The sequence below is a fragment of the Primulina eburnea genome, chromosome 5 (assembly GCF_022965805.1).
Source record: "Primulina eburnea isolate SZY01 chromosome 5, ASM2296580v1, whole genome shotgun sequence".
Taxonomy (NCBI): Eukaryota; Viridiplantae; Streptophyta; class Magnoliopsida; order Lamiales; family Gesneriaceae; genus Primulina; species Primulina eburnea.
The window spans coordinates 24452560-24478865 of NC_133105.1; the positions used below are offsets into that span (position 1 = coordinate 24452560).

At 37.3% G+C, this 26306-nt stretch overlaps 1 non-coding gene across 1 annotated transcript; it reads right to left on the reverse strand.

The window, feature by feature from the left end:
- Window positions 1-9738: 9738 nt before the first annotated feature.
- On the reverse strand, window positions 9739-9844 carry LOC140833182 (small nucleolar RNA R71). The gene has a single exon (XR_012118316.1). It is a non-coding gene; the product is annotated as a small nucleolar RNA R71 (small nucleolar RNA).
- Between the last annotated feature and the right edge of the window lie 16462 nt (window positions 9845-26306).

The window sequence follows — 26306 nt, forward strand, 5'->3', positions numbered from 1 at the left end:
AGCAAATCATAACCATAAAAGCAAATAATACGTATACAATCAAATTCAACAGTGAAAATATTTTTACTTAAAATAACATTTCATAATCTTGCACACACGTAAACATTTTTCATATCATCATAATCATATTCCTTTTCTTTTCATCATAAACATATAAATTTTTCTTTTATTGAATTTAGATCGTTAACAATGACCTTCGTTTCATCATAAGGTCGATGGATCCATCTATATGTAACCAAAGTACTAGGTTTCGGGGACATCAACGACACTCTCACCCGTCAACTGAGCCTTGGCCTATCATCATCATCATATGAAAATACGATCGTCGGGCTCCCTATAGTGCCTTCTCCCATAAACAGGCTCCCTCTAGGGGCCTTCTCCCTCACAATATACCCATTCAGATCATCATAATATCATAATAGTCACAATTGCTTCAACTCCTCCAACGTTTCGTATTTTCATTACTTACAAAAATCATGTATCAAAATATCATTTTCCTTTTAAAACCAAGCATGCAACATATCTTTTAGCTTTAAAATTTTATCATAAAATTCCTTAAACATTTCAAAATAATCATTTTATTATATATTACAGCATTCGGGTCACTACCATGACGTTTACTATTTTCAGGTGTAAAATGACTGTTTTACCCCTAGACATAAAATTTCTCGATTTTAACTTTTCTTACTTTCGTTGACACTAGACAATCTCAAATAATTATTTAAGTTTAAATAAATTTTCTGATATTTTATTTAGCACAAAATCAAGGTTTTTTATTTATTTCGTAATTATTAATTCGTAATGCGTTTTAATCCCGAGTTAATTTCAAACTTTATTATAAATTCTCAAATTTTTAACATCGACTTTTTATACCTAAATTACCCTCGTGAACTATGATTCGGACCTCGTGAACCACATTCAAACGCTTTAGCCATTAAACCCTAAGAATTGGACCCTAAACAAAACCCTCAAGCCACCTCATGTTTTCTTTGAACCGAGCTCGAGCCACCCTGAGCCAGCCCTCGCCCAATCCCTATAGGAACCCTCTTGGACCCATTGGACAAACCCTCACTCGCTGCAGCCCTCTGAACGAAGGACCCGTGCCGTGCGAACGTAGTAGAAGTTCCTAGGACTCTTCGAAACCCAGCTAGGACCCTTCCCTCGAGCCACCTCCGAGCCCAGCCCCTCGTGAACCCCCTCAGGATCCTAACAGACCTAGTCTGGCCCTTGAACTCAACCGCGAGCCCTCCCTGCACGCTGCTGTTCTCTAGGGAAGCTTGGGAAGAGTCCTAGCTCGCTTGGACTCTTCCCTAGCCCTCCCCGCACGCTGCTGTTCTCTCGGGAAGCTTGGCCGATGCTACTGGACTCATAGCATGGCTACGACTCCTCCACACACACCCAACCATGTCCCAGCCCATCCCTGGTCAAGCCTTGGCCGAGCCATGCGTGGTTAAACCTTTATGACCGAACCTTGACATCAAAACATGCAATATCTTGTCCAGCTTGTTCTAGTTTCGTGTATCCTCCAAACCGTGCTTCGTGTAGCCCTTAAACTCGTCTAAAAACGTGGCTGTCGTGAAACATAAAGAATATAAATATTAAAAACAAGATTTAATCAACTATATTTTTATTTTTGATATTATCGTAGGACACAAATACTTTTTGGTTCAACAATTGTTATTGTATTGGAAAGTTTGGTGAGTTTGTACTTCATATTTCAGAAATTTTAGTAAGATATTTGAGGGTGCAAATGACTTAAGGAGAAAATCAGTAAATAAAATTCGTTTATATTAGGATATTAGGTGTAAAACTATTGAATTAATGTTATAAGGAATCGATGAAAACAAACCTAATTTTGTAAAATTCGGTTTATAGGATTTGAAAAAAATTTATTTGAGGACTATACGAGGTAATTGTAAAATTTGGGAAAGTAAGCTAAAAGAAATAATTTCATTTTGGGTTGACACTGCAATTGCTATGATTTCTAAGTTTTAGAGACTTCTAATTTTGAATTTTGTCATTAAACCTTGCAAGGATGAAAACATTTGGAGAATATTTTAAAGTTATTAAGAAATAACTTATAGGGTCATAAAATATTTATTTTTGAAGATTATGAAATCTTGAATCCAGGTTCTAATTGGCGATTAAGAGTATAGTTGTTTTCAAGAGACATTATGTAAGGTCTGGGAAATTTGATTTACGTAACTTAAATGCATGCAATCTATTATTTTATTTAAATTATTGTTTATTTATTTTTTATGCATAAATGCATAATTATTGCATGAATATGATTTATTTCACGATTATTTTAAAATTCACGCTCTAAGGTTTCCAGATACATTTCATGCTCGATCGAGGAACGGAGACCAGTGAATTATCAGGAAAATTATTTTTATTGCATGTTTAATTTTTATTAATTTATATAAGGTGTTTTAAGTGTATTTTTCAAGAAATTACCTTTGTTGGATATTTTTACCCGCCATAGCATATTTTTAATCGGTACGTAAATTTTAACGATTCGGAGGACTTTTTGAGGGCTCGAGCAATATTTTCAAAAACTTACCAAAACGAATTATTTTTTGAAAATGTTTTTGGGCTTTTTTTAGATATTAATGGGCTCAAAAAACCTTTTAAACCATTTAGTTATGATTAGGGCTCATTTGTGACTTAATTAGCACCAAAACTAAACCCTAAACCTACTTAACTAATAGTGGCTGCACACCCCATTCCACCAGAAGCCAATTTACACGTTCCTCAGCAGCTTTTTACATGACAAAACCAGCAGCAAAGCACCTCCTCCATTTTCTTTCAAGAAAGATCATTCCCGCTTCGGTCATGATCTAGGTGTGAAATTATGGAGCTTTCGGTCATGGCACTTGCTGGAAATTCCAGTAGCGAGTGGCCTCGTTTTCGTGGGTCATATTATGCTGGAATGTGAGTTTTAGGGGCTGGTATGGTGTATTTTAGGCATGGTTTAAGTTTGGAATAATTTGGTTAAGTTTCGGTTCAATTCGAGTTAAACCCGAGACCACAATCTAAGTTTTAAAACATATCGATTAAGTTCTGAAACGGGCTCGAGTTTACATCCAAGAAATATGTTTAATTATGTTTGGGAATGTTTTAAGGAGTTCGGTAAGCTTCGGGTCAGAATTTAGAGGTCCAGGGATAAAATGGTCATTTTGGGTTTCCAGGGGCAAAATAGTCATTTTGCACCCGGGTGAGATTTTAGTCCTGGCAAGGCCCTGAGCATATAATTACCATGTTTTTAAATTTTTATGCATCATGTTTACGATTTTTATGTAATTACGAAAATTACGATGCATGCCTGTTTTCAAGGAAAATTTACGTATATGCATGTTTTCATTAAGTGGTGAATATGATGACACGTTTTGAAAGATGAGATTTGGTTGTGACTAACACGATTATATGAGATATTATGAGCTGAGGCCAAGGCTCAATGGATGGGTAATGCTGTTGCTGATGTCCTGCCGTCGGGTACCACGGTTTTATTGATGGATACATCGAATAGAGCTGATACGATAGAGCTGATACGAAAGTCACAACTAATGAGATAAATTCAATTAAAAGAAAATGTATATGTATATGATGCTATGATAAGATATGTTTTGACATGTTATGATTTTATACGACACGTTTATGTTCATACTTTTAAGTTCATGAAATGTATGTTGATTACGGTATTTTCACTGATATGTGCTACGTATATGTACTTGCTATAAATGGCAGGGTGTGTTGAGTCTTTAGACTCAATAGGCGTTTTTGATGCAGGTGAGCATTTAGATGAGGAGACTGGAGGTGCCGAACTCTAAGTAGGCAGGGCTGGATGTGCGCGCACGACCCGAGGACCACACTTTCCGCACATCACGTTTTTATGAGCTTTGAGCAGACATGATCAGTTTTACATGTTTTTCTTTATGATAGGCTGTTGATTTTCAGGATTTTACTTGTTTTTTTATTCATGCATGATTGTGGGCCGAGTTGGCAATTTTTAAATTCAGTATTTTTATCTCGTCGATCATTTACGATTAGTTTTTAGACGTAGTATTTTTCAGTATGGTTGCATGAATGCAAAATATTTAGATGTTTATTTTCAAAAATGTGAGCTTTTAAAAAAAAATATTTTCCCATTATAAATTAGTAGATGTTACACATTAATTGCATATGTTGGGATTTTAAGAATGCTAAATACTTAAATGGAATATGTAGGGTCTTAAATTATCTTCACTACAATAAATTAAGGAATGACATTTCTAGGTCAAAGACATTACTCTAACCCTTAGGATAACAAATAGATAACTAATTTACGTAAAATAAGTCACATAACATTGATAGACATCAAGGAAAGAGTAGCATAATAAGTTTTGTCTTTATAAGATGCTAAGAATAAATTATATTGGAAGGTGGATAAAAGTTTTTTTCCTTAGGGTGTTAAGTTTTTTGTAAGTGTAAGGTCATAATTTTGAGTTCGAGATTACATTAAGTGTTTGATTTAATAGCGGAATTTAGAATGATGTGAAATGATAACTCAATAGACTTGAATCATTTAAGTAATTTGAATGCTTGGGATTTAAGAAAGCAAAAATAAAAAATAAAAATTGATGACAATGTTAAAAATGATATGTTTCTTATATACAATAATGAGGTTTTAGTAAGTACCAATCATTAAAGTGTTTAATAATCATGGATACTAGGATTACTATGGATCGAAACCGGTTTGGCAATAGGAATATATTTTGGGGAATTAAATTATAGGATCAAGAAAACTTAGGGTAAAGTCAAATAATTAATTAATCTTTGGAAAGATAAAATAACTTAAGGTAGTTTAGGATTTATAATTGATAGAAGATGTAGAGTTAGTTAAATATTTGATTTTCTTGAGATCAAGAAATTTGGTATAAATGGATAAAAATAGAAGATGTGTCACAATAGAGTACGCAGCGAAAGCATGATAAAATGCAAAAATTTAAGCCAATCAAATTAAGTATGAAGTGAATGAGAGAACCTAAGCTTTTCAATAATGAAAACTAGAGAAATTTCGATGACGAAATTTTATTTAAGGGGGGATGATTTGTGACGCTAAAAAAACAGTCAACGTAAACCGTATTAAATCGATAAAATATTTTAATGAAATTATTTTAGATGCATGAATGATATATATTGAGTGATTAATGATAAATTGTGTAATTTTACTCGACTGCATAATTTAAAGATTTTTTAGGGGAATATCGGTGGTTTGCTGGGGACGGAGTAATGGAGACGATTAAGGCGTTAAAGATTAAAAAAGCTTAATTTTTATTTTTAGTTAAGAAAATATGTATTTTAATTATTTAAAATATTGTAATAAGATCCAATTTAAATTAATTAGAGGGAGCAAGACATTTTATGCATTTTATAAGAGTTTTTTTGGAAATAGATATTTTAAATATTTTAATTTGAGACTTAAAGGTTTTATTAATTTTAATGGACCTAATTAATTATTTAAAAATCTAGACTTAATTAATCTCATTAACTAAGTGTTTAGGAAAAAAAAATTTTACAGCCTTAGGAAACATTTTTTTAATTCTATTTAAAAGAGTCCCACACACACATACTCCGAAACTCACACAAATCACGTGAACTCAAATTGAAAGATAGGAACGAGCAGCAACCGAACATGGTTTCCTTGGCAAAGGGGTCTCCAAATTATTTTCTCCTTCGTTCTTCCTTCCAAAAACGATCACCCGACTTCCTTGCATCCCAAGGTGGGTTTTTGGTGGCGTTTTGACAAGAAAAAAGGTAGTAAAAAAAAGAAATCGTCCTCTGTTCGTCACCGACGTTCCACCACTTCGGTATTCGTATTTCGTGCATTCTAAACACAAAAGCACATTTCTGAACTTTCTTTTTTCACCATTTGACAGGATCGATTTGGGGGATCATCGTTGAGCTATGATATCTCGGTTATTGAAATATTGAACACCAATGAATTAAATCAAGTTTGGTTTCAAATAAGCGGAAGACACTGAAAATAATCCTTCATAGAAATTGATTAAACATTTTGTAAAAAATTTAAAAAAAATATTCAAATTGAATGAGTAAAAATATTTTGGTTGAAGCATTTTATCAAACACTTTGTATGCAATGTTTTGGTATTTGAAGAACACATAAACATCTTTAAAAACAGTGAAATGATAAGTAAATGCAATAATAAATAGAGACAAATTTGTTTATGGATGTTCGGAGATTAACAACTCCTACGTCACCCCCTCTTCCTTTTGGGAAGGATCCACTAGAAGACTTTGATTTATACAATACTTTGTACAAATCCATTTCAACTTAGGACTTATCTCTTGCCTAATTGAAACTCCTAGCACACTCTCGATTGTAGACCGCAACATCACAATCCGCATAATGTTTAACGTCTTATGCCAAGACTACAAGCACAATCTTTAATGTCTTTGTGTGAAGACCCACTCAACTAAAATTTGAAGTTCAACTCTCTTGTATATGTATGAGTGATTGTGTGTGAGTAGTTTATCATTGACAGTGTATATCTCAAATGTATCCTCGCACAAGGACTTATGCTCTCAATTAGCAGATTTTTTTATGCTAAATGCTCATGCTTTGAATCCTCTTCAAAAGCTCTTATTGGATCTTCAAGATGTTGTATTTATATGCCCCAACAATTATATAACGTTAGACACAAGATATGACCGTTTTAAAGTTTCTGTACTGTTTCTGAAATTGTAACGGTCAAATTCATCTTGCTGGACATTTTCTCGAGCTTAAACTGGTCATTCAGCGGTTGGTCACCGGTTCAAACCAGTCAGTGGTTGAAGTGCTCAGCAATTGAAACTGATCAACTGTTGAAATAGGTCAGCGGTTGAAAACTGATCAACAGTTGAAACTGTTCACCTGTTCAAATTGATCAGCAATTCAATCTGGTCAGCATCTCAACCGCAACTCAACTGGTGTGCTATGCAGAACCAGTAGTTTCATCGTCATTTATCATAATATTAAGCTTCTATTCAGATTTTGACTTTTGAAGATGATTTCTAGATCATCGTCTTATTTTTCCAACATATATATTGAATCGCTTCATTCCAATACATGGGCGAGAGATATGGTAAAAATACCATAGCTGCTCATATCTAACTGATTGATGTTTTTGTGCAATCAGTTTGGCAATTAGTTTGGCCATTCAGTGAACGGTTTGACCTAGTTAACATCCGATTTTGCCCAACTGACGTGAACTACGACTTGTTTCAAATTGGTTTTCTGATCAGTCTATTTGGCAGATTGTCATTTGAATCAAACGAATGAGAGATATCACTTAAAACACTAAAGCTCGCTAGAAATTCAGTTTCGCTAAATTCAGTTTCGGTTTCCTTCTTGGGTTTGCAGTTTCACACGTGAGTTAATATATTAGAAATACAATAACAAGTTTTATTAACATCAAAATTATAATTTCGAACATGAAATGTTCCAATAATCTCTCTCTTTTTGATGATCACAAAACTTGAATAAACAATTGATTTAATTAACATATTTTCCACTTTTTTATGTAAATCAAAAAGTTATATTTTCAAAACATTTTAGCCAAAAAATTTCCCCCTCTTAGTATTTAAAAATAATCTCTTCTCCCCTATATTTTTGAATGTTTAAAATTTATAAAACTAGAGGAGTGACTAATGATAGAGGTGGATTTTACGTGTTCTTGCATATCGTTATGTCGCATTGTGTTGCATTTATCATTTAGATTTCATGCATTTTGTGTTATTCTAGCATTAGTTATGTTTTTGGTTATTTATGAGTTTAGTTGGTGAAAATGCAGGTGAGTTGGGAATAGACTGAAGCTTTAAAGAAGAAATTCGAGAGACCCTCGCCCGGGCGCACATTGCCATCCGCCCGGGCGCATCCAAGGTGTGGAAAAATAAATTTTGCGAGAAGCATCCGCCCGGGCGGACATTCACATCCGCCTGGGCGCGCCAAAGAAAAATAAAAAGGCAAGGTCTGAGAGAGTTGTCCGCTCGGGCGGAAACTTATGTCCGCCCGGGCGCAATGTAACTTTGGAAAATATTTTGCGCGATTCCTTGCCATGTTTTCTGGAGAAGACTGATATGGAAGGAAAAAGACACGAACTGAGAGATTCAGACATCATTCTTCAGCCGCCAGATGCCTTGCAGAGCACTTTTGCGCTTGGATTGAAGAATTGAAGATTTCGGGCATCGTTTCTCGCGTTTTTCGTCAATTCTAGTATTTCTAACTTAGTTTTTATCTTTTAAACATTGTTTTGCTTAGTTTAATTATGAATTCTAGTAGCTAAACTTTATTATTTGTTTGGATTAAAGGGGATCCTACCCCGAACGTTGAATTGAATTAATTTATATTTCGATTGTGCGTTATTCTTGATTTTACTACTGTTTTACTGTGTCATTAAAGCGTAGCTAACTTTAACGACGTTTTCATATCACGAGTGAGTTCGAGAGAATAACAAGTGATAGGATCGAGTAGTATAATCCGCGGATCTACAATTTACATAGATATATGAAATTGGATACGTGCCGATAGTCATAGTGCTTAGGGTCGAAAACTAGGGGATTTCATAGATCGAAATGCAATTTGCTCTTGATAAATAATTAAAGACATTTAATTACTTCATTGAGTAGAATTAGTTTGGCATATCTCGAGAGAGTATGTTCAATAGATTAGGAAATCTTGTCGGAAGCGTAGATCACGATCGAACGAATTGATTAATAAACGAGGGGTAGGTGAACCGAGATTCCCAACAAATCCATTTCTTATTGAATTTTAACTCAACATTTTAGATTAAATTCTCATTCATTACTTGTTGAATCATTTTAATTGCATATTTATTTGAGTATAGTAGGAGTAATCACACAACTCAATTTTCGTTGCTAAATGTTAAATAACTGAAAATAATAATTGTTAAACACAGTCTTCAATGGAACGATACTCGTACTCTGGTACACTATATTATTACTTGACATCGTGCACTTGCGATTCATTTTGAGCATACAAAATCATATTTTATTGGGGATTTTACTGTGCAAGTTTTGCTCAATCAAGTTTTTGGCGCCGTTGCCGGGGACTGTTAATCTATAATTTTATTTTTAGTTATTTCCTTTAGCATTATTTTATTTCTCTTGAGATAACACTTCATATTTTATTACAGATATTTCTTCCAGTGCATGCCAAAGTCACTTGACGTGGAGCTTGAGTTTGATCCTGAAATTGAAAGAACCTTCCGAAGGCGAAGACAACAACAAAGACTTAAAGAACTGATGGAAAGACACGAGCAAGAACGAGGAGAGGAACAGCGTGACAATAGACAAGTTGAGATACCGCGTCGCATATCAATGCTGGAGTATGCCCAACCTTCTTTGGAGGGTGCACGCCCTAGCATTGTGAGGCCTATCGTGTGGGCAAATCACTTTGAAATCAAGCCAGCCATAATCCAGATGATTCAGAACACAGTTCAATTCGGAGGAACTGCAGTAGATGATCCAAACACGCACATCGCAGATTTTCTTGAAATTTGCGATACTTTTAAATTCAATGGAGTTTCTGATGATGCTGTTAGGTTGCGTTTATTTCCTTTCTCCTTACGTGATAAAGCTAAAGCGTGGTTAAATTGTTTGCCTGTAGGTTCGATCGCTACGTGGGACGACATGGCGAAAGCTTTTCTCATCAAATACTTCCCTCCCTCCAAGACCATGAAGCTACGGGCAGACATTACAACATTTGCTCAATTTGATCAGGAATCTCTATATGAGGCATGTGAACGCTTCAAGGATCTACTACGAAGATGCCCACATCACGAGTTACCACTTGGGTTAGTCGTTCAAACATTTTATTATGGTTTGCTTACTCCTAACCGTACTATGATAGATGCGGCTGCTTGTGGAAACCTGTTGAGAAAGACCGCGGAGGAAGGATATGAATTGTTAGAGGAGATGGCTACTAGCAGCTATCATCCTCAATCTGAAAGAAACAACCAGAGGAAGAGTGAAGGAGTGCACCAGGTAACTGATTTTTCTGCTATTACTGCACAACTTGATGCTTTAAACAGGAAAATAGACGGCTTGAATGTGGGTGGCACGGCGATGCGTCTTCAAGAAATATTCTGTGAAAAGTGTGGAGGGGAACACTATGCGAAGGACTGTCAAGATGATAATCCATTCTATGTGCAAAATGAGGCACCAGTGAACCAAGTGGGAGTCCAAAACCACCCAAGGCATGACCTTATTCGAACACATACAATCCTGGGTGGAGGCAACACCCCAACTTCTCATGGGGCGGTCAAAACAGTCAGAATAGACCGCAAGGAGGACAATAATATGGGAAACAACCGATGTATAGATCCGATCCTCCTAGAGAAGAAAAGTCCAACTTGGAGCAAATGATGTCTAAGTTTAATTCATCCACTGAAACTAGACTTCAAAACCAAGACGCGTCGATAAAAGGGCTCGAGAATCAAATTGGACAGTTGGCCAAGATGATAGCAAGTAGAGAGCCGGGCACCTTGCCAAGTAATACCAAGACTAATCCAAAAGAGCAAGTGAAGGCCATTGAGTTGAAGAGTGGGAAAGTTTTGGAGTCAAGAGAGAGAGAAAAAATTCAAGTGTCCGGATGAACAGATTGCGACATCTAAAGGTAAGCCTTCTAACTCTACACCAGCACCCACTGCACAACCTAAAATTGTTATACCTCCTCCTTTTCCTTCTGCATTGAAAAAAGAAAACTAGATGCACAATTCGGTAAGTTTCTTGAGGTGTTTAAAAAATTGCATATCAATATTCCCTTCACCGATGCTTTAATGCAAATGTCTAGTTATGCTAAATTTTTGAAGGATATTTTAGCAAATAAGAGGAAATTGGAGGGTCACATGACAGTGAACTTAACCGAAAATTGCTCCGCTTTGGTGCAAAACAAAATCCCTCCGAAACTAAAAGACCCAGGGAGTTTCTCTATTCCTTGCATGATTGGTGATGTTGTTTTTCATAAGGCATTATGTAATCTTGGTGCAAGTATTAATCTTATGCCATTGTCTGTGTTTAGGAAACTTGGGTTGGGAGAACCTAAGCCGACGAGGATGTCCTTGCAACTGGCTGACAGATCTGTCAAGTACCCCCGAGGAGTGATTGAGGATGTGCTAGTGAAAGTGGACAAATTCATTTTTCCGGCGGATTTCGTGGTGCTCGACATGTAGGAGGATACAGAGATGCCTCTAATTTTGGGGAGACCATTCCTTGCGACTAGCAAGGCACTGATTGATGTACAAGAAGGGAAGTTGATATTGCGAGTGGGCGAGGAGGAGATTACTTTTGATGTTTTTAATGCACTTAAGCACACACTGCATTCTGATAGCTGTTTTAGAATTGATGCTTTTGATTCTCTGGTGTCTCACTATGTGCAGGATGCTTTTAGGGACCCTTTAGAGGCCACTGTCACTACTGAATTGGAAGAAGAGGAATTGGATGAAGAAAAAGCTGAAATAGTAGCATACTTCAATGACAACCATCCATGGAGGAGGCCGATAAGGATGAAACTGGAAGATCTAGGAGAACGCAGAGATTTGATCCCTCCAAAGTCGAGCATCGAGGAGCCACTGACGCTTGAACTCAAACCCTTGCCTCCGCACTTAAAGTACGTATTCCTAGGTGAGAATAACACTTTGCCTGTCATTATTTCTGCTGCTTTGACAGATTCTATGGAGGACAAATTATTGCAAGTTCTCAAAGAGCACAAAAGGGCATTCGCTTGGAAGGTGGCAGACATCAAGGGAATCAGTCCATCGATATGCATGCATAAAATCTTGATGGAAGAAAAGTACTCACCTCTCGTGCAACCTCAAAGACGACTAAATCCAAAGATGCAAGAGGTAGTAAAAGCTGAAACGATTAAGCTTCTCGATTCAGGTATTATCTACCCTATTTCCGATAGTGCTTGGGTAAGTCCGGTTCAATGTGTGCCTAAGAAAGGTGGGATTACGGTGATCACCAATGAAAAGAATGAACTTATTCCTACCAGAACTGTTACGGGGTGGAGAGTGTGTATTGACTATAGGAAGTTGAATGATGCCACCCGTAAGGACCATTTTCCCCTTCCCTTTATTGATCAAATGTTGGAGAGATTAGCGGGGCATGAATTTTATTGTTTTCTAGATGGGTATTCGGGGTATAATCAAATCACAATTGCACCTGAGGACCAAGAGAAAACCACTTTCACTTGTCCTTATGGCACGTTTGATTTTCGCCGAATGTCTTTTGGTCTTTGTAATGCACCTGCTACATTTCAGCGCTGTATGACTGCTATATTCCATGATATGATGGAAACTTTTCTTGAAATTTTTATGGATGACTTCTCTATTTTCGGCCCTTCTTTTGATGACTGTTTGCAGAACTTGAGGGAGGTGTTAGTGAGATGTGAGGAGACGAATTTGGTGCTGAATTGGGAAAAGTGCCACTTCATGGTACAAGAGGGAATTGTCCTAGGGCACAAGATTTCGGAGCACGGAATAGAGGTGGATAAGGCGAAAGTTGAAGTCATCAAGAACTTGCCACCTCCGGCGTCCATAAAGGGAGTTAGAAGTTTTCTAGGCCATGCCGGTTTTTATCGGCGTTTTATAAAAGATTTTTCAAAAATTGCCAAACCTCTATCTTCCTTACTTATGAAAGATGTGTCATTTGATTTCAATTCTGACTGTTTACAGGCATACAAGAATCTGAAGGAGCGCTTGGTGACGGCTCCTGTCTTGGTAGCACCGGATTGGGATCTACCTTTCGAGATCATGTGCGACGCCAGTGACACTGCAGTGGGGGCCGTACTTGGCCAGCGGCAAAACAAGGTATTTCACACAATTTACTATGCAAGTAAGACCTTAGATGAGGCTCAATTGAATTATGCAACAACTGAAAAGGAATTACTTGCAGTAGTATTCGCACTTGACAAATTTCATTCATACCTTGTTTTGTCCAAAGTAATTGTATTCACTGATCATTCTGCCCTTAAATACTTACTTGCTAAAAAAGATGCAAGGCCACGCTTACTTCGGTGGATTTTATTATTGCAAGAGTTTGACTTAGAGATCAAAGATAAGAAAGGGGTTGAGAATGTGGTAGCAGATCACTTGTCTAGATTAGAATTTATTTGTGATGATCCTGTCGATCGTGCTATCAATTATTGGTTCTCTGATGAGCAACTCTTTGAGGTGAGAAATTGTCCTTGGTATGCAAATTTCGCTAAATTTCTTGTCACAGGCACACCCCCACCAAACCTATCGTTTCACCAACGAAAGAAATTCTTTTCTGACGTGAAATACTACTTTTGGGAGGAACCGTTTTGTTCAAAATTTGTGCAGATGCCATGATAAGAAGGTGTGTTGCAGAGGAAGAGTTCGATCAAATTCTTAACCATTGCCATGACCGTGAGGTAGGTGGTCATTTCGGACCAACAAGGACGGCTTCCAAGGTACTTGAATGTGGCTTTTATTGGCCAACCCTCTTTAAAGATGCTCGTTCTTATGTGCTACATTGTGATAAATGCCAGCGGTCAGGTAACATATCTAACCGTCATGAAATGCCTTTAAATAATATCATTGAGTGTGAGGTTTTTGATGTGTGGGGGATAGACTTTATGGGACCGTTTCCTAGTTCTTTCACGAAAAAATACATCTTGGTTACTGTGGATTATGTGTCTAAGTGGGTAGAGGCGGAAGCGTACGCCACTAATGATGCTCAAGTGGTCCTAAAATTTTTAAAGAAAAACATTTTCAATCGATTTGGAACACCACGAGCAATCATTAGTGATGTGGCACGCATTTTTGCAACAAACTATTTGAAAAACTTTTGAGCAAATATGGTGTCACACATAAGATCTCTACCCCTATCACCCCCAGACGAGTGGTCAAGTGGAAGTGTCGAACCGAGAGATAAAGCGAATTCTGGAGAAAGTGGTAGGTGTCAGTAGGAAAGAGTGGTCGGTGAGATTAGATGATGCTCTTTGGGCATATAGGACTGCTTTTAAAACACCAATAGGCACTACACCATATAGGTTGTTGTTTGGTAAAGCATGTCATCTACCTGTAGAATTAGAGCATCGAGCATACTGGGCTACAAAAGCATTGAACTTAAATTTTACTGATGCAGGTGAACGACGTCTACTGCAACTGGATCAGTTGGAGGAGTTCCGGAATTTGGCATATGATCTTGCACTGTCATACAAAGAAAAGTCAAAGAGGGCTCACGACAGGCGAATCATCGAAAAGGAATTCAAGGAAGGTGAAAACGTCCTGCTCTACAACTCTCGGTTGTGACTATTTCCCGAAAAACTGAAGTCACGATGGTCCGGTCCATTCGTGATTTCGAAAGTATACCCATCGGGAGCGGTATAGTTGAAAGATGGGAAGGATGGGACATTTACGGTCAATGCCCAGAGCCTGAAGCATTACATGGGTGGCACAATTGAGCCACAACTTGGAATCACTCGGTTCCAAAACATGCCGAACTGAGACGGACCGACAGTCAAGCTCTCGACTATAAATTGAGAACTACTTTTCTTCCCTTTCTCTTGCATTTGATTTAATTTTTCTTTCGTGTCAATTTGTTTATTTTCTCTTGCTCTTGTTTTGTTTTATATATAAAAAAAAAGGCCGTGAAGCTTCGGGCATTTACATTCGCTCGGGCGCAACTTTTTGTAAAAAATGCCGTGAAGCTTCCGCACGGGCGGGAATTAATATCCGCCCGGGCGCACCCTTTTCAAAAAAAAATTCGAGGACCATCCGCCCGGGCGGAAATTCATGTCCGCCCGGGCGGATCGCGCAGATTTAAAATCTGCTGTTCTTTTTTCTCCTCTCCCCATTCCAAACCCTCGCCCCCTTTCCAATTTTGTTCGCCCCTACCCTCTCCATCTCACTCAATTCATCTATTCTCACCCAATTTCAGGTACAATCGTGCACCTTCACCTTCACCGAGTGTCAAGACGCAATTTTTCCGTTCAAGAACTCAAATCTCCGGCGAACCCAAGCGATTTTCGGCCGCCGCCGCCGCTGCTTTTCCGGTCGCCCCTTCCGTTCCCGACCGCCACCAAGTTCCGTAAAACATTCCCCTACTACGGACTACTTGTGCTCTTCTCCAATCTTCCACAATGGCACCTAAAAAGGCTCGGGTAAGTCACGGTGCTTCTTCTTCGTCATCTCATAATGCTCAATTATTTGTGAATCCTGCGGCTAGGGAACGATATGAGCATGCAAAAATACATAGAGCTCCGCTTCGTGAACGAGGTTTCCAATTTGAGCAATATATAGATATCAACAATCAAATTGAGAAAAGAAGTTGGGGTAAATTTTGCCGTCAACCGCAAGCCACGGTGGTGCCAGTGGTGAGGGAATTCTATGCCAATGCTGCTGAGAGGAGTGACGGTAAGGCTTTTGTGAGAGGGAGGTTGGTTGATTTTAGTTCAGCGGAGCTTAATATGGTGCTTGAGACACCGGCAGTAGATGACTCAGTTTATGTGGCATGGGCGGCCGAACCGGATTTGGACTTGATGATGCAGCGAATATGTTATCCGGGGTCTCCGTGGAAGACACCGGGCTCACGCACTTGTTTTGCCGAAAAATATCTGATGATCCTGGCTTCGTTGTGGTATGCATTCCTGGCCACACGTTTGATGCCAGTCGGGCACACGAGCGAAGTCCAGAGGGAGCGAGGGCTACTCCTTTATGCTTTGATCACTCAATTGCCACTCAATGTGGGCAGGATAATCCATTCGCAGATCCAGCTGAGCATTCATAATCCGAATGTGGCATTGTTCTTCTCCCACATTATCACAGAGCTATGTGCGAGCGCTGGAGTTATTTTTCAGGATGACGATGAGTGGCTACCACCGACCAAGGCCCTCGATGACGCCAGCTGGTTACAGAAATTAGCAGTGCGGCGGAAGGCTTTACCGCAGTTTGGCCCCATCTGGGACGGCTACACTTTTGATCCCGTGCCACAGCAGCCCCCACCACCGACCCCGCGACCTCGCCGTCGCCTACTGCAGGACCGGATGGACGAATTTGCTGCCTTTGCAGACCATCAGTTACAGTGGCAGGCTGTGAGTCAAACTTACCAGACGGCTAGTGATGCCATGCTTCGCCTATCTTTGAGCCACAGTGGTGTCGACCCAGCCCTTCTCCCACCACCCATGCCAGCCTTCCCGCCGCCGTTCCATTTTCATTACGCCGATGCACCAGAGCCAGACGCTGGCGTCGCCCCCCGGAGGAGCACGAGGAGGAGGATCAGTGAGAGGGGAGTCACTTCTATCCCTTCTTTTATTTATTTCATTTCGTTTCGTTCAGTTTATTTATTGTCGTTTATTTCTATGTCTGTTGCATGTTTAGGTCATATTGCACCTGTTTTGTTATGCACTATCTGTCTCTGTTCTATCGCCTGTTGCATTGGGGACAATGCTCGACTTTAGTATTGGGGGATGGATAGGTGTTGTGTCCTTTTTGTCGTGTCGGTGCTTTGTTCGTTTTGTTCGTTGGCATGTAACCGACATAGTTTTGGAGTGGTACATTGTTAGCCAAGGATGATTAGGAAGCAATGAGACATGCCATGTCTGTCGTGTATTCGCACACCTTTAGCACATACTATGGTAAAGACATACAGTTTTATTTAAAACTCTGAACTCTCTTTGTACAAATGTTAGAACTAGAAGCCTGCATGATAAGATGGTGAAAATTTAAAAACTTAAGTGGGGAACGAAGATGTTTGAAGGTGTAAATTGAACTTGACGACATTCTCTTTAATCAAGGTATCTATCAGCATCGAAAAAAAAAAGAGATGGAGATGTAAGGTGTGGGGCAGCCGAATAAAGGAATGAAATCCTATTCCTGGCTAAAGATGGAGATGTAAGGTGTTGAGGAGCCGAATAAGGGAATGAAATCCTATTCCCGGCTAAAAACGCAAAACGCATGGATTTGAATCTGAAATGAAAAGTTCTAATATAGTCCTTTCATTACTGCATTCTTATTATTCAGAAAAAAAAGAAAAAAGTTGCTGATGGATACTGAGTGCAAAGGAATAAAGGAGAGTGATATTTACACTAACAGGCTGATTTAAATCTCTGACAATGATTGAGAATGGATCCCTCTATCATTTGTGATGCTAGGACTAACAACACACACACACACGTTCAGGCTTTATTTGAAACGATGTCTAGACCAAAGGAAGTGCGAAGAAGTATGCTTTTACATCGATCGACAAGGGAATATGTTGAGTTTCACTGAGGCTAGTTGCCAACTATGAATTCACTGTCGAGCTATTTTGTGTCATGATATATTTTTTTGTCACCTGTTTTGCTCGAGGGCGAGCAAAAGGTTAGTATTCGGGGGTTGATAGAGGTGGATTTTACGTGTTCTTGCATATCGTTATGTTGCATTGTGTTGCATTTATCATTTAGATTTCATGCATTTTGTGTTATTCTAGCATTAGTTATGTTTTTGGTTATTTATGAGTTTAGTTGGTGAAAATGCAGGTGAGTTCGGAATAGACTGAAGCTTTAAAGAAGAAATTCGAGAGACCCTCGCCCGGGCGCACATTTCCATCCGCCCGGGCGCATCCAAGGTGTGGAAAAATAAATTTTGCGAGAAGCATCCGCCCGGGCGGACATTCACATCCGCCCGGGCGCGCCAAAGAAAAATAAAAAGGCAAGATCTGCGAGAGTTGTCCGCCCGGGCGGAAACTTATGTCCGCCCGGGCGCGATGTAACTTTGGAAAATATTTTGCGCGATTCCTTGCCCTGTTTTCTGGAGAAGACTGATATGGAAGGAAAAAGACACGAACTGAGAGATTCAGACATCATTCTTCAGCCGCCGGATGCCTTGCAGAGCACTTTTGCGCTTGGATTGAAGAATTGAAGATTCCGGGCATCGTTTCTCGCGTTTTTCGTCAATTCTAGTATTTCTAACTTAGTTTTTATCTTTTAAACATTGTTTTGCTTAGTTTAATTATGAATTCTAGTAGCTAAACTTTATTATTTGTTGGGATTAAAGGGGATCCTACCCCGAACGTTGAATTGAATTAATTTATATTTCGATTGTGTGTTATTCTTGATTTTACTACTGTTTTACTGTTTCATTAAAGCGTAGCTAACTTTAACGACGTTTTCATATCACGAGTGAGTTCGAGAGAATAACGAGTGATAGGATCGAGTAGTATAATCCGCGGATCTACAATTTACATAGATATATGAAATTGGATACGTGCCGATAGTCATAGTCCTTAGGGTCGAAAACTAGGGGATTTCATAGATCGAAATGCAATTTGCTCTTGATAAATAATTAAAGACATTTAATTACTTCATTTAGTAGAATTAGTTTGGCATAGCTCGAGAGAGTATGTTCAATAGATTAGGAAATCTTGTCGGAAGCGTAGATCACGATCGAACGAATTGATTAATAAACGAAGGGTAGGTGAACCGAGATTCCCAACAAATCCATTTCTTATTGAATTTTAACTCAACATTTTAGATTAAATTCTCATTCATTACTTGTTGAATCATTTTATTGCATATTTATTTGAGTATAGTAGGAGTAATCACACAACTCAATTTTCGTTGCTAAATGTTAAATAACTGAAAATAATAATTGTTAAACAAGTCTTCAGTGGAATGATACTCGTACTCTGGTACACTATATTATTACTTGACATCGTGCACTTGCGATTAATTTTGAGCATACAAAATCATATTTTATTGGGGATTTTACTGTGCAAGTTTTGCTCGATCAACTAACCAGCTTTCTCCATGGTTCATTTTCTGCTGCAGCACATATGCTCAGACTTCAATGAATAAACTGATTTTCTCGGGCAACAATAGGCTGCAAAGTTTATACTGATGTAATCCTCTACAAGTCTAGTTTGCAACGCAAAAAGCGGTTCGTCATTTGGATCCCCTTCAAAAGCTCTTGTTGGATCTTCAAGATATATTTAGAGGCCCCAAAAAAGATATATATGTTAGACACAAGAAGATGACTGTTCGGAAAGTTTCTGTACTATTTTTGAAATTGTAACGGTCAAATTTGTCTTGCTGGACATTTTCCTGAGATTAAACTAGTCATTCAACGTTTGGTCAATGGTTCAAACTCGTCAGCAGTTAAATTGGTTAACGGTTGAAAACTGATCAGCGGTTGAAACTAATCAGCGTTTGAACTGGTAAGCGGTTGAAAACTGGTAAGCAGTTGAAACTGGTCAATAGTTCAATCTGGTCAGCATCTCAACCACAGCTCAACTAGTGTGTTGTGCAGAACCAGTAGTTTCATCGCCATTTATCAGCATCTTAAGCTTCGATTCAGATTTTGACTTCTGAAGATGATTTGTAGGTCATTGTCTTATCTTTCAAATTCATACTGAATCGTTTCATTCCAATAACCTTGCTGAGATATATGGCCAAAATAACATTGCTGCTCATACCCAACTGATTGTTGTTTTCGTGCAACAGACGTGAAATACGACTTGTTCCAAATTAGGTTTTCTGACCAGTGAAATAACGGATTGTTATTTGAATCAACCAGATGAGATATATCATTAAAACACCGAGGCTCGCCAGAAATTTAGTTTGGCTAAATTCAGTTTCAGTTTGATTCTTGTGTTTGCAACTTCACAAGTGAGCAAATATGTTAGAAATACAACAACAAGTTTTTTTAATATAAAAATTAAGATTGCAAACATGAAATGTTTCAATACCATTCAAATCATAATATGTGTGTTACATTTTGAATCATGAAAATTATATTGATCAAATTATTTGATAACTAGATGAATATTTTTCAAAGTTTTGACGTTTTTACGCTTGTTTGAGACGTATTATGATTTCTAAAGGACATGATGCTGTTAAGGACGTTGATGGATTGTAAAAAGTGTCGTTTAAGTGGTAAACGAAGGCTGGACCGTAGCAAAGGGCGTGCATGATGGAGGCTTGAAATTTGGTATTTTCCTTGCACTAGGTTGTAGGGTGCGAAGGGGCTGGTGCGGCTGGTCATGGGCTGGTCCAGTAGGGTCCAGGAGGGTCGGCTGGTGGTCTGGTCCAAGGTGGCTCGAGGGTGGCTCGAGAGATTTAGGTGTGCGGCTTGGTTTAGGAGAAATATGTTCAAAAATGGCTACGAAAAGAGATGGGGATTGAACCGTGGTTCACGGGGGATGGTGTAGAGCCCAAATTCAGTACACGTAAAACCAATGCATTTATTTAATTGTTAAATTTTTTATTTAAGTTCAAAATAATTTTTAGTGGTGTGTGATTTATGAAATTGCATTATTTTAAATTATTTATGTTTATGTGACGCACATTAAAGTGTTTTCATGAGTTTCATATTTCAGGCGATTATTCGATGCAGGATCAAAGAAAATAGACCGGAGACGATTTTTGCGATTTTAAAATGTGGTATTTTATTTTAAGTTATGATTGGAGCATTTTAAATCATTTATTAAGTATTTAGCCATTTAAAAGCCTAATTTAATTATTAGGTGATTTTATGACTCTAAACTTTTAAAGAGTTGTCACATGTGCCTTTATTTTAATTAGAAGAGTTTTTGTAAAATTAGTGTGGGAATTATATTTTTAGTAGCATGTTAATTATTAATTAAGCAATTTATTTTCCTTAATTAAAACTCCTAATCCCCTCTCCACTATCAAAACACACGCACACGCACACACACTTATACACACGCACGCACACACTTATGTTTAACACACACAATTCTCCCTTCCATTTCATTTCATTTTTAAGAGAAAAACTTAGGGTTCTAAAGCTTTCAGTAGCCGCCCCTTTCTCTGCAAATTTTCCAGCAAGTTTTCGTCACTTTTCTTCAAGAAAATCGGGCCACTTTCGTCCCAGATCAACCCTCGCATCTTTCCCGTTTCGGTGTTGTCGTTTCGGTAACTTTAAATATCAAAAGGCATGTATAATCTTTTGTTTCTACATCAATCTTGTTATATTATATGTTCTTATGTTTATTATGTTTAAAAATTCATGTATGTTGTGCAAACTTTTGAGCAAAAATGGTTGTCTCGCTTTTGAAATGATTTTTAGAACTAAAAACTCAAATTTGCTGTCATTTTAAATACTGCGACTTTTCGAATGATTTTCTGGAAAACTTTCAACATATCAAACGTAGAACTTTTTGATACCTTCGATTTGACAGTAAATTTGAAATTTTTGGATAAGAAATGAGTGAGTTATGATCCGTTTATGGAACTGCTCAAACTGAAATTTTCTGAAAATATGTTCTTGATGAATTCTTGAAGTTTATTTGTTGCAGGCTTTGTTGAAAACCGTTGGGTGATCGCTGCTACGTTTAAGTATTGATATATGATATTGGGATGAATTTTGGTGCTTCGTTTCGTGTCGATAAGCATTTGGTTGCATTAGAAGTCGAAGGAAACACTTTGGTGTTGAAATATCGTGTTCAAAACTTGAGTTGCTTTGTATGGTTTGCATTGTTGTTTTGAGGCGTCATGGGAGTTTGAATCATTGTCATAGCGTCCTAGGATGGGTCTCGAGGTGTTGGTTCATGGTCCGTATGATTAAATTAGGAGGATTAAGCCGCAAGTGTAGTGAATTCCATTGGTTTACAATTCATGTAGGTACATGGACCGGGACCTGGACCCTAACACGGAGTTCGTGCCCTTGTTTCTTTCGAAGTGTGAATTTTCAGCGTCTACCCGGACCCTTACACGCGGTCCGTGTCCTCAAAAAAATTATATTTTTTTAGGGGTTGATTTGGAGTTTGATGTCATGATTTAGTACGATAATTAAACGAGGTAAAGTCCTGAGAGATTTAGAACGACATAAGAAATTGGTCATTTTGGTTGTGAGCATGACCAATACGTCTAAGTTATTAAAGATAAGTGTTTGAATCATGTTAGTACGTGCAGCAGTGGCCCCAAGCGAGATCCAACGAATCCCTCGACACCAAGTAAGTATATTCGACGTGCAAAAGAAAATATTTTAAGTTTTTGAGGTATGCTAAATGTCTTTTGACCAATTATAAACGGGTATGGAAGTCGCAGAACGTGTCCGAGGATCTCTCCAACTATGAACGAGTTTGGAAGTCGGTGAACGTGGCCGATCACCTCTCCACCCCGGTAAAGAATGATCGGGTTTAGATCAGGATTGGAAAGCGATAAAGCATGACCTGGGACAAATCCACCCGATAAAGCATGACCAGGGATCTCATGTATGTGGTAGTGGATTTTCCCTGCTAGCTCAGTACTGTTGTTTAGTCTGATCAAACACATCTATGTATGGGTCACTTGCTTTGAAACATATCTCTACGTAAAATGATGAATTTTATGCATGTTCAAGTATGTATGATGAAAGTATGTCTATGAAAAGTTTTACATTGATGGCACGTCTATGATTGTGTTATTATTTTCAAGTTTCAGGTATGTACGCTCTACTATAAAGGTGCATGTGGTTTTATTACGTATTATTTGTTATATCCAGTTTATACGTGTTGAGTCTTTAGACTCACTAGACTTGATCGATGCAGGTGAGGATGACTTTGAGGAGACGAGGGGTGGAGACCAATGAGCCGGCTTGGACTGAGCAGGAGGATAAACCCGAGGACCGTCCATGTTTTAAGACTTTATGCATGTTCAAATACTTTGATTTCACATTTTTGTTTTCGATGTTTAAACAAGTATTTTTAGCAAACTTTATTTGTGATATTTTGTTGCAAATAATTTTGGATGAATGGCTTAGTGTTATTGCAGTTTGAAGATTTATTTTGTATTTAAAAAAATTTTATTTACGCAAATTTTAAAGTTGTTCAAAATACGGTACGTTACAGATGGTACATGACTCACAGGGTAGTTTAGGTATGAAAAGTCCATGATTAAAATTTGTGAAGAAAATATTAAATTTGGAATTAATTCGGGTTTAAAATGTTTCACGGTTTAGTTATTATATAATTAAATCAAAAGGCTCGGGTGTACGTCTATGAATAATGATAGAAATCAAATTTAAGCTTATATGATGATTTGGGATAGGCTCGAGTCAATAAAAGTAAGAAAAAGTGAAAATCTGGAATTTTGGAGTCCAATGGTAAAATGATCACTTTGCGTCTCGAGTAGTACGAAAGGTCTAGCAGTGTCCCGAAGATTTATAATACATGATAAATGATATTCTAAAACGTTTATGATGAGAATATTGGATTTTATAATGTATGCTAAAACTGTTTAATTTTTCCCGATAAATACTATTTTATAAATTTTGAAGGATACGATATATTACGAATAAAAAGGAAAGAAAATATTTTGAAGGATGTGAATTGACTGTGACAAACATGATATGATTGGGGATATAATGAGAGAGAAGGCCCTAGATGGAGCCTGACGATCGTATTTCCACTTTTGCCTGAGGACCCAGTGACGAAAGTTACTGTTGGCCCGCCCCATGTACAACGGTGAGCTAAAACTGATCAATCAACCACATGATGATATGATTACATCTAGTCACTTTCAAGGATCAAAATTTACCCAAAAATGATATACGATGATAAAAAGCTTATTGAATTAATGATTTATGATATGATATATGATTACGAGTTTTTTACGCCAACTTATTTTCTTAAAAGATTATTTTAGAGCTGCGTGTGCATGTATATGTATTATTTGTTACGAATGTTTAGAACGTCATGAGTCATTAGACTCACTGAGTTTGGATGATCCCAGGCAATGATGATTTTGAGCAAGGCGCTGATGTTTGAGTGGATCGAGTCCGACAATACACTCCTGAGGGACTTTATTTTCATCACTAGATTAAGACTTAAAGTTTGAAGTAAATATTTTGAGGATTATTTATTTAAAGATTTTATACTTTATTTTGAAGCTTAGTCGTTAGATTATTTCAAAATTGAAGTACGATTTTGTGGTTGACGATTTACGTTTTTTTATGAAATTGAGTTTTTAAATATTATTTTTATGTTGGAGGGTTTTGAGGATATAAACAATGTTTATGAAAAAAATTCTTAGTATTTTTAAAGTTAAAATTAAGGGACGTTTCAATTTATGCCTCCACATACTTCTTCCACTTCTTAATACTTATTTCTTGCGCAATTCCGCTATGAGATAATAACTATGTTACTACGAATATGAAAGAATATAAAAACCATTATAATTAAAATAAATATAACTCCAAACCAAAAATAATAATCAGGTCCTCCTACTTGGGTAGACTAAATCAGTTTCCAGATAAATAGATAAAATTTTCGTAGATTACTATATATATGTGCGCGTGTGTGTGTCTGCAATTTTTCCAACTTTAAACCTTCAAGGTATTCAAAATTAGTTAATTTATAAATTTCCATATATATAATGTCATATTAAAACTATCAGCTCAAAAATCTAAATAAGTAATTATATATTATTATTGATAATATATAAAATTTGCCAAGTGTTTCAACGGTTCTAATTAATTTTTTCTAAACATAAAAATATCAGTTAATATATTTTAAACTATGATACATATTTACTTTTATACATAAGTAAACATTAAACTGCTCAGGTAGATGATATAACTTCATATTGTGATATTTTTCCCCTCTAAAACATTTTGTTTTTCTTAGTTACATGACATTAATTAATATTTTTTCTCCTATATTCATATCTAAATACTGTTACATTCTTTGTCTAAAAAGTTTACATAATTCTGTTAATTTTAGCTTCTTCTAAAATCTATATGCGGTTGTCAATCCTTTTCTTATTAATCATACATATATTTTTTTTTAAATTGGATAAGAACATGAATTCTTTTCATAATGAAACTATTACACACGTCTTTAAAATTGTCCTATTGTTTATAACAATGTTGTTTTAAACTAAATTTCAGTGATTCAACAAACTAAACTTCGAAACATATTTGTATAAACTGATCAAAGGCAACGTAGCAACGAGCTAACTGATCTAATGCCACTAGCTGAAGATTAATGAGTACCAACTATAAATTATACACGTCTTCAGCTGAAGAGGAAATATAACTGATTGATCGGTTGGGAACTGATCAGTTGAATCAAATCAGTTGTGAGTATTTCAGCAAAGTATCTTTCAGCTGATCCTTCAACTGTACATCTCATCAGTTGAGAACGACAACCGACAAATAGTACAAACATACTGCAACTAGTAGTGGGACGCCGTATTTCAGAGATTGCAGTGTACGAATGTCAGAAGATATCGACATGGCAATCAACGGATATAAAGATTCAAAAGATATTTAATATTACCTTTGAGGGAGAAGCCTAAAAATAGGTGAAGAGGGCAGCTGAGAAAAATAATACACGAACTACTATTCTATTCAAGCTTGTTGTCACTCTACTAAAATCACAACTCGCATTCATATATTAAAGCTCACTCTTATCAGACTTATCAGTAGCATTCATGGCTACCTTTACGAGCTTATTAGCATCTTAAAATCTTTGTTAGATTTATAATCAAGTTGTGTTGTATTCAGTCACGTACTGTAAAGCTTTTGTGAACTAAGAGTTTCAGTTTGGCAGTGTTAAGTCCAAACTGAAGTGGGTCAATACAACGTTTGTATTCGATCAAAGTCTTTTAGTAGAAATCCTATCTTTGTGATAGAAGGGGTGACGTATGAGTTGTTCTATTCTCCGAACATCCAGAAACAAATCGTGTGCATTTCATTTCAGTTACTATCTACTATTCTATCTTTAGTCAGTTTACTTCCGCAACTGATATTCAGTTAAACTGATTGTTATCGATTGACAAGATACCGAGTGTCAGTTTCTCACTAAACTGAACCCTTTATACGAAAAGAATACATAATCAGTGAGTGTTTATTAAACCCCCCTTCTAAACGCTTATCACCTACTCACCGATCCTTTCAAGTGGTATCACCGATCCTTTCAAGTGGTATCAGAGCAGTTGTATCTTGTCTCAGAATATCTATACTCAAAATATTCATCATGTCTTCCTTCAACAAGATCCCAATGTTTTCCAGAGAAGACTTCGATGATTGGAAAATCAGGATGCAGGCTCACTTAGCTGCACAAGAAGATGATATGTGGTACGTCATTACTGACGGACCAATGAAAATTCTGAAAACCAACACAGCAGTTGAAATCACCGAGGGGGCACCTCAAAGAATTGAAAATCTCAGAGATGAATGGACTGCTGAGGACAAACGAAAAGAAAATCTGGACAATGTAGCAAATGACATACTTTACAAAACACTGGACAAAGTAACGTTCAGTAAAATCAAAATGTGCAAGACAGTCAAAGAGATTTGG